At 42.6% G+C, this 14,624-nt stretch overlaps 1 protein-coding gene across 7 annotated transcripts in view; it reads left to right on the top strand.

The window, feature by feature from the left end:
- Positions 1–14,624, top strand: part of STS (steroid sulfatase) — a 192,460-nt gene that overhangs the window by 16,718 nt on the left and 161,118 nt on the right. For 5 of the 7 annotated variants that reach the window (XM_050963843.1, XM_050963826.1, XM_050963873.1 and 2 more), the window contains exon 3: positions 277–374. The gene's annotated coding sequence lies outside the window, so the exon portion shown is untranslated. Of the gene's footprint in view, positions 1–218; positions 375–13,515; positions 13,610–14,624 lie in introns of all 7 variants that reach the window. The other 2 variants (XM_050963836.1, XM_050963849.1) reach the window with 2 other exon arrangements.

The following is a 14,624-nucleotide window of genomic DNA, read 5'->3' as shown; positions in this document are numbered from 1 at the left end:
TGAAAGTCCTACAGTAGTTGATCCAGTACAATTGGAAGGTTTAAACTACATTATTTCTCTTAAGCTTATCTTTGCATGCACATGGACTATGATAATTTGTTTGCCTTTGTTTCTTTATGTATAATATTACATATGTGTATATGTATATAGAGAGAGAGCGAGAGAGAGATTTTGAAGAAAGAGATTGTATAGTCTGTTTTACACTGTTTTATCTATAGGGGCTGTATGCCAAGAACAAATGCTTCCTTTTCCTTCCCTCCTCTGTCATTCCTACAGTTAATGAGAGTGGACTTTCCACCCATATAGTGGTGATAAGTGCATGCAGCCACCTTGTTTGAAATCTGGAGGCAGAAAGTGAAACAGCCAGACGTGAGGTAAAGTATCTTTTTTCAAATATCTCTCCTGTGTACTTATATTGTAAGCTCTTTGGAACATGGGACTGCTATATTTTTCAGTTTTATGCAGCCGTAAGCACATTTTGGCACTTGATAAATTAATAATAATAATGTACCAAAATGTCTTATTTTCCTCAGTAAAGTGAAGCAGTTTATATTTTATAACAATAAAAGGAAGGTGGTTGCTGAAAAACTCTGATAAGCCAAATCTACAAAAGATAGTTTTTCATTATGGTTGCCAGATTAAGATTGTAACATGAGAATGCACTGCGTTAGTACAGTACTGTAATGTGCTATGAAGTTTCCTGCCTAGAATGGGTTAAAAAGAACATAAAACATTGTCTGGTTTCTGAAAGCAGTAGGAACCAGTGAGAAAGTGGTGAGACCCTGAGTTACACTCCCTGCTGTGCTGCAGTGTGATTTTTTTTTCCCCTCATCACTTAAACCCTTGTGTGTTCAAAAAAGTGATATTAAAAGAATGTGTAATTTTGATTAGAAATTCTTTTTAAAGACTCAAAAACTGCTGGGCTGCTAAAGAGTTGTAAAATAAGCTCTTTAACAAACCTGTGGTTTTAAGGAAGCTTTGCTGACTCTGAGTGAGTGAGCTATGTTGTGTAATGCAAGCCCATTGGTTCAATGGAGGAAATACATGAGACTGAGAAATTTAATTATTTAAATTACATACATATATATATACAATTACATAAATTATTGAAGTTAGACTTTTTCTTCAATAATCCCATATGCCCTCAGGTTTACTTAGGCTAATGAAAATTAAGGCCATGTATTGTGGGGAATATCCACTAATGGAAATAATGGAGAAGAGAACTGGCATGGGTGTGATAGAGGAGCAGCATTGGAATGTATGCCCTGCAGTACCCATGTACTCACCCCTTACACACTATTGCAATAATATTTGTACAAACTATGCCTTGTGAGGTATCATATGAAAGCTAATAACACACTGGTTACTAATATGATTGTAAAATGCATGTGTTAATGATTATATGTGAAGTTATGAATTCCCTCTGTATAATGTTACTAAAACAAACTTAAGGCCAGACAGCCTAGCCCAGATAAAGGTGGTAAACAGGTCTTTCCTAGATAAACAAATGTGGGTGTACCTCAATTTATGTATTAACAGTAAACAAGGCCATCAAGCTTAACCTGCAGGGGTTATCTGATCCTGAATTCGAAAGACAGAGAATTAACATGGCTCCTGCACCCCAGAGAGACAGAGGAGCCTGAATCCCTGGGAGACATTCCTGATTTGTAAGACAAAGGGCATGGCTACGCTTGCAGATGTAGAGCTCTTTGAGTTAAACCAGCTGTCTGAGACCGCAGCAGGAAAAACGCTGCTGTGTGTTTACACTGTCAGCTGCAAGTGCAGTGGCATGGACACATTAGCAGTTCTTGCAACACCACAGAGAGCAGTGCATTGTGGTAGCTATCCCAGTGTGCAAGTGGCTGCAACATTCTTTTCAAATCGGGGAGGAGGGGAAGAGAGGTGGTGGGTGGATTGTGACAGGGAGTATGTTGTGTGTATGTGGAGGGAGAGACTGTGTTTTGGGTGGCAGAGAGTGTGTCAGCATGCTGTCCTGTAAGTTCAGACAGTGGCAGAGGGAAGGGGGAAACCCTGACATCAGCCCCCACCCCTGCCTCTCTCTCTCACACACACACACACGCACAAACACAGCAGCATTCCACAGTAAATGTTTGCATTGTCCTAGAGCAGATAAGCATGCCGGCTGTCAGAAACGGAGCTTTGAAAGGGGATATCCTCATGTCTGCAGCCGAGTTCAAAACACTGAGAAGAGTGGCTACTTCAAGGAATTATGGGATCTTTCCAGAGGCCAATCACAGCGCAGTAATGCAATATGTCATTCACACTGACACCCGGGCGTTTCATCCAGGGTACGGCAAGCTTTATGCTTCTCATGAAGGTGGATTACTAGGAACGCTCCAGCTGCAGAGTCCAGGCACTCTACATGCCTTGCAAATCTGGACACTTTAGGAGTTAGGTCGCCCGGAGCTGATTTAATGCACTCCAACTTGCAAGTGTAGACAAGGCCAAAGACATTCCCCTTAGGGATATAAGGAACAGAGAAAGATTCCATCTTTACCCTTCACCTTAGGGGACAAATAAATCAAGTGATTTAATTTCTGATATGAGTTGTGGCCAGGCCAGTTAGTAAAGAACTTGAAAGGAGAGTGGGAATGAGAAAAACCATCTTGAGCAAAGACTGTTCTAGCTAGATTAAGTTTTAGTCTTTTAGATGCTTATTCACTTTTATTTGCTTGTAACCAGCTCTACCTTTAACTCTTTTACTTGGTATCATTTAATCCATGTTGTTTTGTTAATAAAATTGTTTTACTTTTATTATAAATCAGGTCACTGTTGTGTTTGAAGGGAAGGGTGTATTTATCCTGGTTAAATTAACAGAGCAGCAAATTTAATATCTTCTTTTAAGGCACAGTGGTAGGGGCTGGGCAGTCCAGAGAAACACATCTGTGGAGCTTGAGGGCTAGAGTTTACAGATTGTTATCTGCTAGGCAAAGTTTGGGCTGAGTGAGCCTTGAAGAGTTTGCTGGTATTGAAGACAGACAGGTGTGGTAGGCAGCTGACACACAGTCTCATCACCAGCAAAGCTCACTTTTGCTGAGGGAGAGAGGTAACATAGAGGCCAACACCTCTGGGTATCCCCAGCAACATGTTATAGAAAGAAGCAGACCTTTTATGCATTAGTTATTTGTTTTTGGTTTATTAATTTGGATTTTTTTTAACAGGAAACCTCCCCAACAAACTGTCCTTAACTACAATAACCAAGGTGGGAAAAGTCCTTTAAATCTTTTTATAGCAAATTCTTATAATACATTGTCTTCAGGCAAAACTTAAACTAAGATGACGTCTTCAGCTTATGTATATATGTATGTATATATAATTACATGCATGTGTCATTTTTTACCTCTTTTTACTCTTTTTTCTTTTGCATTGATTATCATTGTAAAAATAGTGGTAGCAACAGTAAAACATAACAGCTGTTAATACTTGTGCTTCAGTCAAAAGGAGAAAAAAAACTCACAACTTTATCATGAGTCTCTTGGTATTTGATGTTTTACTTATTAGCTCATGTCTTGAAGTCGTTTGAATATATGAGACACTCATCTCAACTTGCTTGCTTTCTTTCTTTCAAGACTCTGGCACAAATGGTACAGAGAAAGGCTGGAAAAAACATGAACACTAAAAGTTCAAATCATAGATGACAATTAAAAAGACACGAAAAATACTATTTTTTTTTAAATCCTGTGATTTTTATGGGCCTGACTCGTGATTGGGGCTCAATACGAAAGTTTTAAAACTCAGAATTTAGTTATATAAATTACTACCAACTGTCTCTTCTATTAAGTTAACCTTCCCTGTCCCCTTCCTCAAAGTTTTATACATTAAGGGCTATATTTTCAAAAGCTTTGTATATCTAAATTGGGAGTTTGTGCCCTGAAATCAGGCAAAAAGTGCCTTTAGAGCATTTTCAAAGAGTGCCGAGAAATAGCTAGTGAATTGGCTTTGCCTAGATGGGTGTGCCCAGAAATATGTGCCCACCATTGAATTTTCACTGGATTGCACTAAAGGGCATCGTTTCTGAAAAATTTGGGATGGAGGACAAACTTGTGTCAGCATATAAAGCATTCTGAGTCCCAAAGAGTATCATAAATGAGAAAAACTAGACAGTTAATACTTTCCTAATGACCATGTCCAAAGTCAGAGGAGAGGTGGGGAAAGATGTGACAGTGGAAGACATAATAGAGCATTTAGACTTATGACAAGATGGGATGAGGGGAACCATAGTCGAGGGAGAAGGACAATATCCATCCATGGCACCTGGATGCACCTGGACATAATTGTAAAGGCTCAAATATGCTATTCCTCAGATTATGTCCATGGCAACTGCCACCAATCCGAACAAGCTCCCCTGCATTGCCTATTTGGGCCAGCTGTTTAACATGCAGAAACCAGACAGAACAGCCCATCACTTGCAAATGGGGTGTGGTCACTGGGCACATACTCATAGCACGCATTTGAGCCAAGTCAAACTGAGACAAGAGAAGGAAAGGAATTTGTGGGGTCATCTTGACCACATAGAATCACATGTGCAGCTGTATAATGATTCATTAAGGAGAATCAAAGGCCCATCTCATAAACATTATTGAAGAATCACTAAAAATAGTGGCCTAACCAGGTTGAAAGTTTATGAAATTCTCAGAATTATGGCATAAACAAAAAAATAAATAAATACTGTCTTAAAAATATGTTCTATACAGCCCTATTATTGGCAGAGTGTTAGCAGGATACAAGCTGCATGGTAGACGCAAACTGCTTGAATCCTTTTTTAGATATTAGCAAAACTCCATTAACTCAGCCAGTCAAATCACTATTGCTGCAGTAACACCCCCCCACACACACACACACACAATCTAAAAAAGTACGTATAATGACTAGTAGAAACTACGTAATGAATCCCCACTGTTAAGGAATTCTGTTTAATTAAAAGTGGGAGAAAGTCAATAAAATGGAAAAGTTTTTCTTCCTCTTATTGCTCTGGTGTATGTTTATAAAATTTGCAGGTTACATCCAGGTGGGAGGGGTTGAAAGCACTTTGGAGGACAGAATTAGAATTCAAAAAACCTTGACAAATTGGAGAATTGATCTGAAGTAAACAAGATGAAATTCAATAAAGACAAGTGCAAAGTACTTCACTTCAGAAGGAAAAATCAAATGTACAACTACCAAATGGGGAATAGATGGCTAGGTGGTAGTACTTGAAAAGCATCTGGGGGTTATGTGGATCACAAATTGAATATGAGTCAACACTTTGATGCAGTTGCGAAAGACTAATCATTCTGGGATGATTTAACAGGAGTGTCGTATGTAAGACACAGAACTTTATTGCCCTGCTCTACTCAGCACAGATCAGGCCTCAGCTAGAGCAGTGGTTCTCAGTCAGGGGTATGCCTGCCCACCAAGGTACACAGAGGTCTTCCAAGGGGTACATCAGCTCATCCAGATATTTGCCTAGTTTTACAACAGGCTACATTTAAAAGTAATAGTGAAGTCAGTAGAAACTAAAATTTCATGCAGACAATGGTTTGTTTATTGTGATCTATATACTATACACTGAAAGGTAAGTACAATATTTATATTCCAATTGATTTATTTTGTAATTATATGGTAAAATGAGAAAGTAAGCCATTTTTCAGTAATAGTGTGCTATGACACTTTTGTATTTTTATGTCTGATTTTGTATTCAATAATTTTAAATGAGATATAACTTGGGGGTTTGCAAGACAAATCAGATTCCTGAAAGGGGTACATTAATCTGGAAAGGTTGAGAACCACTGAGCTAGAAGTCTGTGTTTAGTCCTGAGAACCACACTTTAGGAAAAATGTGAACAAATTGGAGAGAGTCAAGTAGAAAGCAACAAAACACTGAAAGGTTTGAAAACCTGATCTATAAGGAAAGGTTTAAAAAACTGGGGATGTTTAGTCTTGAGAAAAGAATACAGAGGGGGCAATCAGATAATAGTCTTCAAATATGTTATGAGCTGCTATAAAGAGAACGGGGGATCACTTTTTCTCCATGTCCATTGAAGGTAGGAGAAGAGTAGGCTTAATCTACAGCATGGAGATTTATATTAGATATTAGGAAAAAACTTTCTAGCTATAAGGTTATTTAAGGTCTGGAATAGAGTTACAAGAGAGATTGTGGAATCACATTCATTGGATGTTTTTAAGTAAAGGTTGAACAAACACCTGTCTGTGCTGATCTAGGTTTATTGGTCCTACCTTAGCTCAGAGCGCTGGACTTGATGACCTTTTGAGGTCCCTTCCAGTCCTACGTTTCAATGATTCGATGATCATCCCTGCACTTGCAAACATGCAAATGGAGACAGAGGACTTGTCTTGACTACTAAAAAAGGTTTATATTTTACCCTGGATTAACTAATACATCTGAGCTATACTGAAATGAAAACGCAGTTAAGATTAGGCATTTTAGTTTTATTGCACGGTAAACTTGCCAGCATCAACCCAGAGGGGTTATAGGTAGAGCCCTATCAAAGTCACGGCCATGAAATCTGATCTCCCACCATGAAATCTAGTCTTTTTTCTGCTTTTACCCTATACAAGTGGTCCCCAACGTGGTGCCCGCGGGCGCCATGGTGCCCGTTGGGGCATTTATGTGCACCCGCCTAGTGATCAGCAGGGGAAAGAAGCTGTGGCCGCGCCTGCCAGGGACAGAGAACTCCAGGGCTGCAGGCACCGGTGCTCTCTGTCCCCAGCAGGCGCAGGGCTGCAGCTTCTTCCGGCCCCTCGCCTGCTGGGGACAGAGAACTCCATGGCTGCGAGCACCCGTGCTCTCTGTCCCTGGCAGGCGCGGGGCCGCAACTTAGCCGGAGAGAAGCCACGGCCCCTCACCTGCCAGGGACAGAGAACTCCAGGGCTGCAGGCACCAGTGCTTTCTGTCCCCAGCAGGCGCGGGGCCGCAGCTTAGCCGGAGAGAAGCCGCGGCCCCTCACCTGCCAGGGACAGAGAACTCCAGGGCTGCAGGCGCCAGTGCTTTCTGTCTCCAGCAGGCGCGGGACCACAGCTTCAAAAAGAGAAGCCGTGGCCCCGTGCCTGCCGGGCATAGAGAACTTCAGGGCTGCAGGCGCCGGTATTCTCTGTCACCGGCAGGCGCAGGGCCCGCCTAGTGCCCAGCAGGGGTGAGATGGCAGGGCCTCCCGCCTGCTGGCGACAGAGTACTCTGGAGTTGCAGGCTGCGCAGCTTCTCTCAGGCTTCTCACTGCACTGCCCAGAACTGCTGCCAAAACCCCCCAGAAAACACTCAGCCTCTGCAGAATGGACCGAACGCTGCCCCGTAGCATGTGCTGACACAGGCACCTGCTTGCTTCACTGGTACCTGGAGCCGGCCCTGTATGTGAGTATTCTTCCTATACTAATACTGCTGTTTTCTTGTGCTTTGCAATTAACTATTCTTTTAACATTTTGCTCCAAAATGAGTGGTTCAAATAAGAGACAACGTACATATTATTTCAACCCAGAGTGGGAAGAATATTAAATATGATGTACAAATACAAAATAAGCCTTTAAAAATTGTTGGCGCCCGCCACACTCTTCTGAAAACATGAATATGCTACTGGCCACAAAAAGGTTGGGAACCACTGCCCGATACTATAAAGATTTCATGGAGGGGAGGAGCATTTCTCAAATTGGGGTTCCTGACCCAAAAGGGAGTTGTAGGGGGGCTCACAAGGTTATTTTAGGGGATTCCAGCCAGCAGCTGACACTCTCCAGCTGCCTGGCTCTGAAGGCAGCGCTGCTGCCAGCAGCACTGCAGAAGTAAGGGTAACATTACCGCAACTTCCCCTACAATAACCTTGCGACCCCCGCCACAACTCCTTTTTGATTTAGGACACCTACCGTTACAACACCATGAAATTTCAGATTTAAATAACAAAAATCGTTAAGTTTATTATTTTAAAAATCCTATCACTGTGAAAATGACCAAAATGGACCGTGAATTTGGCAGGGTTCTAATTATATGGCAGTTTTCCCCATGGTTTACCTCACGGTGAAAGTAGGTGCCTCGTCTTCTCTGTATTCTTACCTCAAGATAGCTCATGCATGTTAGTTACTCCTAGGTTTAAGAAAAAAGACACCTTTTTTTAGCAGTGGGGACCAGGGCAGATACAGACGTACTAGTTAAGGAGATTAAAGGCCATCATACAATAGGAGTTACATAAAAGTGACACACAGCTGCATAAGAAGAGCCCCCCAATTAATGCTAGGTGTTTTAGAAAAGATAAAAGGATGTCAGAAGCTGAACAGCATGGGAGTAATAGTGCTGGAAATTGTAAGTAGGACCTGTACAGGGATGTGGACTTTCTCCTTGATAAATCTAAAGACTTAGAAAATAGGAGTACTCTCTTAAACATAGCTGGTGTCCCTGAGAACACAGAAGGAAGGTGAAAATATAATTTCCTTTGTCCACGGATATTTTGAAAAAAGATAAAAATTCCCTAGTTGTTGAATTCAAACACACCCACAGAGCACTTCAGTCCAGATAATGAGACCCCAAGAGCAATTATTGAGAAACTGCTCAGCTTCCAGCAAAAAAAAAATAATAATAATACTAAGGGAAAGCAAGACAATGTAAAAGATGTCTTTTCAGAACAGTCAGCTTTTTTTTTTTTTAATGCTTAAGCTTTGGTGTAGAAACATTCATAAGGAAAGGAACTGAAATAAATATAATGATCATCTAATGAAAAACGAGGCTCGTTCTGCTGTGTGGGACCCTATTGAGTTAACCTTTATATATTAAGGGAGGACAGTTTCTTAACACTTCTCAGGAATTTAAAGATTTCCTACATTCTCCACCTAACTTCCTAAAAGAAGAGACACAAGCAGCTGGATTTCTATCTATAAGTGCCACAAAAAAACACCTGATACATCATGTCTTGTGTCATAAACAGATGGTAAGGGTTAATGCCTCTTTTACCTGTAAAAGGTTAAAAAGTTCACCTAGCCTCGCTAACACCTGACCAGAGGAACCAATAGGGGAACAAGATGTTTCAAAAGGAAGGAGGGAAGTTTTTCCTTTGTTTAGAGTTTCAGTTTGGAGCCAAATGGATGGAAGTGGCAGAAAAGAAAAAAACTACTAGCAGTTGGAGCAAATATCAGAGGGGGCAAACCAGAATTAAACCCTATCACCAGGGGCAACCCAAGGCCCCACCTACAACCCAAGGAAAGCCCCAGACACCTTATTGTCCCACCTCACCAGTCTCCATCAACCCACCTCGTCCCAGTGACCAGTCAGCTGTTTTAAATGTAATGAACTGGGACGCATAAAGGCCTACTGCCCCAAGAACCCCAACCGATTACAGTTCATTACACCACAATCACACCAAAGATCCCGAGGCACAGATGCCTCTCAAATACCCTCGGAGCGAAGGGAAGACTTGAGAATGGGTGGAAAGAAGGTTATTGCGTGGAGAGACACTGAGGCACAAGTGTCAGCTATCCACCAATCCTTAGTGGACCCCAAATTCATCAACCCAGAGGCCCAAGTGACAATTCACCCATTCATGTCAAAATCTTTAAATTGCCTACAGCGGAGTTGCCTGTCCAATACAAGGACTGGTCAGAAATGTCGACTTTTGCAGTCTATGACAATTATCCCATCCCCATGCTACTGGGGGAAGACTTGGCCAGCCATGTGAAGCTGGCCAAGAGGGTCACATGCAGCCAGGCCAAGCAAGCTTCCACACTCATCCCTGTTCCTGAGCCATCCACCAGGGCCCCGTCTGTGTTACCAGAGACCCAGACAGAGGTGGTGGAACCGGAGCTTCTACCCATGAATGCTACAGCTATAGTGAATCCAGTCCCAGAACCGGAACTGGCAAAGCAACCAGCACCAGAACCGTTGCCAGTACTGACTCCAGCACTTGCAAACACATCTACAGCTCCAACACCTGAGGGCACCAGCGGGCCTGAACTGGCAGAAGCTGCAGACAACCCTACCCAAGAGGCTCAGCCAGAGCCTAAAATATCACATAGTGCACCAGCAGAGAGCGGTTCACAATCAGCGAAAACAATCGCGTCACTTACATCGCTTCCAGAGGGACTAAGCCTAAGTCCACAGTCTAAGGAGGAACTGATGTCTCCAGCCTCAAGGGAACAGTTCCAGGCTGAGCAGGAAGCAGATGACAGCCTTCAGAAAGCTTGGGTGGTGGCATGGAGCACCCAACCGCTTCTCATCTCTTCTAACCAATCCCGGTTTGTTGTAGAACAAGGACTTTTATACAAGGAAACTCTTTCTGGTGGACACCAGGAAGACTGGCGTCCTCAAAGACAGTTGATAGTTCCAACTAAGTACCAGGTAAAGCTCTTGAGCTTATCCCATGATCATCCCAGTGGCCATTCCGGGGTGAACAGAACCAAGGACTGGTTGCGGAAGTCTTTCCACTGGGAGGGAATGGGCAAGGACGTTGCTAATTATGTCCGGTCTTGTGAGGTGTGCCAACGGCTGGGAGAGCCCCAAGACCAGATCAAAGCCCCTCTCCAGCCACTCCCCATAATTGAGGTCCCATTTCAGCGAGTAGCTGTGGATATTCTGGGTCCTTTCCCAAAATAGACCCCCAGAGGAAAGCAGTGCATACTGACTTTCATAGATTTTGCTACCTGATGGCCAGAAACAGTCGCTCTAAGCAACACCAGGGTTAAAACTGCGTGCCAGGCCTTAGCAGACATTTTTGCCAGGGTAGGTTGGCCCTCCGACATCGTTACAGATTCGGGAGCTAATTTCTTGGCAGGGACCATGAAAAACCTGTGGGAAGCTCATGGGGTCGATCACTTAGTTGCCATCCTTTAACACCATCAAACCAATGGCCTGGTGGAGCGGTTTAATGGAACTTTGGGGGCCATGATACGTAAATTCATAAATTAACATTCAAATGATTGGGACCTAGTGTTGCAGCAGTTGCTTTTTGCCTACAGGGCTGTACCACATCCCAGTTTAGGGTTTTCACCATTCAAACTTGTGTATGGCCTCGAGATTAAGGGGGCCATTACAGTTCGTGAAGCAGCAATGGGAGAGGGTTATGCCTTCTCCAGGAACTAACATTCTAGACTTCGTAAGCAACCTACAAAGCACCCTCCTACACTCTTTAGCCCTTGCTAAAGAAAACTTAAAGGATGCTCAGGAAGAGCAAAAGGCCTGGTATGATAAACATTCCAGAGAGCGTTCCTTCAAAGTAGGGCACCAGGTTATGGTTTTAAAGGCACTACAGGCCCATAAGATGGAAGCGTCATGGGAAGGGCCATTCATGGTCCAAGGGCACCTGGGAGCTGTTAACTGTCTCATAGCATTCCCCACCTCAACCCTAAAGCCTAAAGTGTACCATGTTAATTCTCTAAAGCCCTTTTATTCCAGAGAATTAAAGGTTTGTCAGTTTACAACCCATGGAGGAGATGATGCTGAGTGGCCTAAATGTGTCTACTACGAATGAAAAATTGACGATGGCGTGGAAGAGGTGAACCTCTCCGTGACCCTTGGACGTCTGCAGCGATAGCAGATCAAGGAGCTGTGCACTAGCTTTGCACCAATGTTCTCAGCCACCCCAGGACCGACCGAACAGGCATACCACTCCATTGACACAGGTAATGCTCACCCAATTAGAACCCCATGCTGCCTGGTGTCTCCTCATGCCCAAGCTGCTATAGAACAGGAGATCCAAAGCATACTACAGATGGGTATAATCCGTCCCTGTAACAGTGGATGGGCATCTCCTGTGGTTCTAGTTCCCAAACCAGATGGGGAAATACACTTTTGCGTGGACTACCATAAGCTAAATGCTGTAACTCGTCCCGACAGCTATCCAATGCCACGCACCGATGAGCTATTGGAGAAATTGGGACGTGCCCAGTTCATCTCTACAATAGACTTAACCAAGGGGTACTGGCAAGTACCGCTAGATGAACCTGCCAAGGAAAGGTCAGCCTTCATCACCCATTATGAATTTAATGTGCTTCCCTTCAGGCTGCAAAATGCACCCTCCACCTTCCAAAGATCTTTAAATGGTCTCCTAGCAGGATTGGGAGAATCTGCAGTTGCCTACCTCGATGATGTGGCCATTTTTTCTGATTCATGGGCAGAACACCTGGAACACCTGGAAAAAGTCTTCAAGCGCATCAGGCAGGCCGGACTAACTGTTAACGCTAAAAAGAGTCAAATAGGCCAAAACAGAGTGACTTACCTGGGACACCAGGTGGGTCAAGGAATGATAAATCCCCTACAGGCCAAGGTGGATGCTATCCAAAAGTGGCCTGTCCCAAAGTCAAAGAAACAGGTCCAATCCTTCTTAGGTTTGGCTGGATATTACAGGCAATTTGTACCACACTACAGCCAAATTGCTGCCCCACTAACAGACCTGACCAGAAAGTCACAGCCAAATGCAGTTCAGTGGACTGATGAGTGTCAGAAGGCCTTTAACCAGCTTAAGGCGACACTCAAGTCTGACCCTGTGCTAAGGGCCCCAGACTTTGACAAACCATTCCTAGTAACCACAGATGCATCTGAGTGTGGTGTAGGAGCACTTTTAATGCAGAAAGGACCAGATCAAGAATTTCATCCTGTCGTGTTTCTCAGCAAGAAACTCTGAGAGGGGAAGCCACTGGTCAATCAGTGAAAAAGAATGCTACGCCACTGTGCATGCCCTGGAAAAGCTATGCCCAGATGTTTGAGGACGGCGTTTCCAGCTACAAACCGACCATGCTGTGCTAAAGTGGCTTCATACTGCCAAGGGAAACAACAAAAAACTTCTTCGGTGGAGTTTAGCTCTCCAATATTTTGATTTTGAAATTCAACACATTTCAGGAGCTTCTAACAAAGTAGCTGATGCACTCTCCCGTGAAAGTTTCCTAGAGTTAACGTGTTAAATTGTCCTTAAAATGTGAAAAATCATGTAGTTTTACATAATTAGTAGTATATGTAAAGGTGCATGTGTTTTATTAATCTGTTTATTCTAACGTTCTAGGAAGAAATCACCGCCAGCGTGGTTCCACACTGTTTGAGATTTGGGGGGCGTGTCATAAACAAATGGTTAAGGGTTAATGCCTCTTTTACCTGTAAAGCCTAGCTAACATCTGACCAGAGGAACCAATGGGGAAACAAGATGTTTCAAAAGGAAGGAGGGAAGTTTTTCCTTTGTTTAGAGTTTCAGTTTCAGCCGGAGTGAAAAAGATCAAGGAACCAGCCTCTTATCAGAGTAGTAAGTTTTAGAAAGGGATAAATAAGTTTATGTTTATTTTCTTTGTAACCTGTCTTATGCAATTAGAGGTAGAATCAAATTGGGTATTTGGGTATTTTTTTGTGCATCTAAATTTGTGCCCAGGTGTGAAAGTTACTGGTTCCCCTGACAAAGGGGAACATCCTCTGTGTTTTGAATCTGGTGTCTGTGAGAGAGGCTGGTATGCTAATCTCTCCCACAGGGTTTTCTTTTACCTTTCTTTTCTTTAATTAAAAGCCTTTTTCTTAATACCTGATTGATTTTTCCTTGTTTTTAGATCCAAGGGATTGGACTGGTGAAGTCCCTCAAAACTACCCAGGGAAAAAAAGTAGTGCTTGGGGGATGGCGGCAGCGATACCAGATCTAAGCTGGTAATTAAGCTTAGAAGTGTGCATACAAGTCCCCACATCTGTACCCTAAAGTTCAGAGTGGGGAAGGAATCTTTACAGCTTGGCTTTCAGTTTTTCTGTATTGTTCTAACTAAAGAGCGTTCTGTTTACACTGTTTATTGAAGACTTATTTCTGTCAGGTTCTGCAGAACATATTTGGCCTCCTCTTGTATCTTCAGCAGATTTTTTTTTTAACTGGCAGAATGCATTGCTATTTCAGAGATCATTCTTTTTAATACTTTGTTGTTGTCTAATCCTATTATGTTTCAGTTGTGTTCCTCAAATGTTTTGCCTGCTTAAACATATTCAAAATTCATTCTTTTCCTTGATGTTAAAGGGAGTAACTCAATGGTTCCTACTGTGCATTTACTGAAACTGATTTTTCTCTAAAATATGATTATTCTATTAGATGTGAACAAAACCCAGTTAATAGCCAGACATTCCTGTTTTTGTTTTTTTAATGGTTTTGCTCCTTTCCTGGCACACTTTCAGGATATTTTTCTCCTTTACTATGATATGTTTTACAAGCAACCTTCTCTATATAAGCACTGCATACTTCTTCAATCTTTTTTTCTGTGTGCTTATGTTTTTTTCAAGGTATGTAAAATACTATATTTCCTTCTAGTTTGGATGCTCTCCATAGTGTAAGGCCACAACCATCAGTTTCCAAATGTAGTTTCCATTACTCATGTCTGACTTTCAAGATTCTTCATGGTTTTATGTGCTATTTATGGGCCCAGTCCTGATGCAACATGAGTAACTTTACACATGTGCGTAATGGTTTGCAGGGTGTTTTCCATAGTTCTTTAATTGTTAATAGCATGAACTAACCTATTTTTAAAAAATAAAAGATTACATTTTTATTTTGCTGTTAACTCCAGGAGCAGTGCAGGGAAGGAATCATTCCTCACAGAGGCACTGTTCCCTTCCTGCTCTTCCCTTGCTCCAGAAAAGTTCAGTTCTGGGCGCATACCCACAAAGGGACTTGAGCATTGCA

Source organism: Gopherus flavomarginatus, chromosome 1 (assembly GCF_025201925.1).
Source record: "Gopherus flavomarginatus isolate rGopFla2 chromosome 1, rGopFla2.mat.asm, whole genome shotgun sequence".
Taxonomy (NCBI): Eukaryota; Metazoa; Chordata; order Testudines; family Testudinidae; genus Gopherus; species Gopherus flavomarginatus.
This window is presented reverse-complemented; position numbering and strand designations above follow the sequence as displayed.